Source organism: Octodon degus, unplaced genomic scaffold, assembly GCF_000260255.1.
Source record: "Octodon degus isolate 3935 unplaced genomic scaffold, OctDeg1.0 scaffold00164, whole genome shotgun sequence".
In the NCBI taxonomy this organism is placed as follows: domain Eukaryota; kingdom Metazoa; phylum Chordata; class Mammalia; order Rodentia; family Octodontidae; genus Octodon; species Octodon degus.
Window position 1 is genome coordinate 3,970,541 of NW_004524740.1, and position 3,544 is coordinate 3,974,084.

Here is a 3,544-nt window from a genome sequence, read left to right on the forward strand (position 1 = left end):
CTGGGATTACAGGCGCGCATCACCACGCCCAGTCTCAATGGCCATCTCAGTGCACCCCGGCACATCAGGGATCGAACCCCGACCACTAAGCTCTGCCTAAGCAGGTATTTTAGTTCATTGAGCCTACAGGCCAACCTAAGATTTATTTTTATAACAACAACAAAAGCTACAAGTGATTTATGTTTCTACCTCCCCCCACACACACCCATCCCATTTAATTTCAGTGAAGATTTTCTTCTTAAACCTTACATTCCTTATAACAGGTCAGATTCTAATTTTCCAAATCCTAATATGAGAATATTATTTAAAGGTTGTTTCATCCAAGCAACAATCAAAAATCTATTTAAAGACCAAATAACTTCTCAAGCACACAGGGGTCCAGCTTTTGAACCGTCATTTGCTCACCTTTTCTCTCATGTTCTATTTTTCAGTTAAAGCCACAGGTATAAAAAGATGTGCAGATCAGTTAACCATTTTGAAAAAATATTAGTAAAAACATTGGCAATATCTTCTTTTAAGAAAAATGGGGCTGGTTCAGTGGAATAAGTGCTTGCCCAGCAAGTGCAAGATCCTGAGTTCAATCCCTGGTAACATCAAAAAAGAAAAGAAAGAAAAATCTACCATGTACAGATAGTGCTGAGTTTGAAACTTTTAAAAATTAGGAAGAAATTTTAAGAAGAAAGCTTTCTGCCAGTGTGGACTTTCGGTGATGCACATGAACAGAAAATCCCAGAGGCGTCTCAGTGCACCCAGCACCCACGACAGAGGTGCATCCAGGAAGCAAAATTCAGAAGAGGTCCAAGAAGGGTTTCCATGGTTACGGGCGGGAACAGCTAGGAGTACCATAGTTCCTTCCAAAATATACCAGAGTGTGGAATAAAGCATTCTGAGTGCAAAATGAGCATTTGACCAACGCTGCAAAATAGTCTTTTACCTAATTAAAAGCTTAAATTTACAGAACTTCAGAGCATTGCTGTTTCAGCTTGGCTTTGCCAAAATAATCAAGCAAAATGAAGCAAAACAAATAGGGGAACAACAAGCCTTCCACTCTGGTTTTGATTTGCTGCCCATTACAGTCGAGTGGTTTGGCCTGCTTGGGCTAGACGCTTTCAAACGTCTTCCAAATGCCCTGTAATGACATCTAATTTTACATTTAACTCTTGGAGGAAAATGTTGTTTTCCTCATGCTGGTATTTGTTCTATTTGAACATTATCAAACTGTTTGTTCTAATCCATTAGGAAAAACCGTAACGAGGTTCATCGAGAGACTTTTCCTAGTTAGGAAGGTGACTGAAAAGATTTAGGTCTTTAGTCTGTCTTTAAATCTTCTAAATGAAAGATGATTTACAATTAAACTATGAAAACGTGAGCACTCTCAAGTCTGGAAAGTTTCAGTCTGATGTTAGGTATCCTAAATCAAGGCAAAGGACTCTGTCTCGCAGAACCAAATTTTACAAAAATCAAGCTCTGTGCTCAAATTTTGTTAATAAATTACAAAGGGTTCACATGGTATGCTTAAGTTCAGCTAGTTTCAGCTGAGGCACTATCAGTACCTCTCTAGAATGTGCCAACAAAGGGATAATAGGGCTTGAATTTAAAATTACAATGCCATAAATTACTAGAAAATGGTCATATAGAGGGAGTGTTCAAGAAAAAAAACTGTACATTTGTAAACAATTTGATAGCTTGAAACAGGGAGAGAAGGTTTCTTAAGTTCTTCAGAAGACTTCTCCAAGGTTTAGTTTGCAGCCCAGTCAAGTTTTAAATAATTTTGGCAGTCTAGAATTACCAGATTTGGAGACCCCCTCACTTAAGACTCTGGCTTCCCTATTCTGTAGTCAGCCAACACTCCTGTCCTTATTCAGAAATCTTCTCTTCTTCCCAGACAACGTGCAGTACATTAGTGTAGAAAAGCCATAGTTAGAATCCTGGATTTGGAGCCAGCCTGTATGATCTGAGGCAAGCTTCCTTTCACAGAAGTTCATTTTCCTCTGTAAAACAAAGGAACTACTGGATACCTCTAAGAATTCATTCCAGTTTAACATTTTCTAAGTTCCTGGCACAGATTGAACAAGGCAGTGGAACCCACAAGATCACATTATCCAGGTCTTTCCTCAGACCTTTGGCAAAGGCTATAAAACTATCTAACTTTCTCCATATTGAAAACTAAAGCTTGAGGGCGAAGTAATTAGGAAATCATAAAAAAATGAAATTAATGAGCTAGACATATAAAAATCTCACAGAGAGAGAAAGTTACACAGAAAAGGGTTGTGTCGTATTTGGTGTAGGGTACTCAGGTTCCATTTCAGATAGCAGACAAAGATGGAGAAAAAAGAATACAAATCAGGAAGAAGCCTGTGGTGGGAAAAGAGTTTTGCAAAACTGAACCTTCTGAAAAATAAATAAATAAAATTCTCAAAAATGAGGGAAATGTACTCAAACTTTGGGTTCTGGAAGTTCTCTTGTAGTTAAACCTTTGAGTTATGACTCAGTAGACAAATTCTGTTCCAGTTTGGACTTCAGCACTTTTAAAGAATATGTGACACAGAAGTCCTTTTACCTGTTTGGATCACATCCTTTTCTCCTCTGTAATATGAAACCATTCTGGTTACTCCTATAAAACAGTCAAGGATGGGACTTCATGATCTACAAGGCCCCCTGCCACTCTTAAATGTTGTCACTAGACATGTCTAAACCAAAGCATTCTTCTGTGAAGGTAGCTGGGAATCCCAAAGGTTAAGATGTTGAAGGAGAGGCAGATGACAACAATTTCATACATTTTGGAAAAAGTTACTAAAATGATGGCTGCGAAAGTGGTTTTTAAGCGATTACATCCTATAAAATGATGGTAGTAGTGGATGTAGCTATTTACAACATTTTAAGAAAATGATGAATTCATGTTGATGACAATTTCAGCAATGCCACAGTAGGCAGCACTAAGATATACTTTCTGAACGAGTAATGGATAAACAGATTGCAAATAGAAGAGGCAGGGGGAGCTCATACCATCTTGTGAAGCACATGGGCAGACCAATACCAAAGCAGCAAAATGTTTGAAAAGATGCTTCCCCTCATTCCCACCTCCCCAGACAAGAATAGCTGTTTTGAAGATCTGTTGATTCCAAAGAACATTCAAGTGTCAACCACGTGCTAATTTCTTGTGCATGGGGAATAGGTGTTCAGGAACAAAGATAGTTTCTGCCCTCAAGTAGCTTATAATGAATTAGAGAGAATAACAAATACATACTATTGATGATGTCATTTGTGAAGTACATTAGCAGAAGCAGCACTAGGTCCTATGGAGCCACAAAATAGTGGGGATAATGGTTTGGGAATGATGGAGGGTGGAGCATAAAGACTACCTATAAGAGATAATATTAAGGGCCAGCGAGATAGCTCAGCAGACTAATGCACCTGCTTAGGCAAGCTCAGGGACTGTGGTTCAATCCCTGGCACCACATGCCATGCCAGCCCCACCCTCAGGGCGGGTTAAGCTGGCCACAGAGTCCAGGCGTAATGGTGTACACCTGTAATCCCAGTGCTG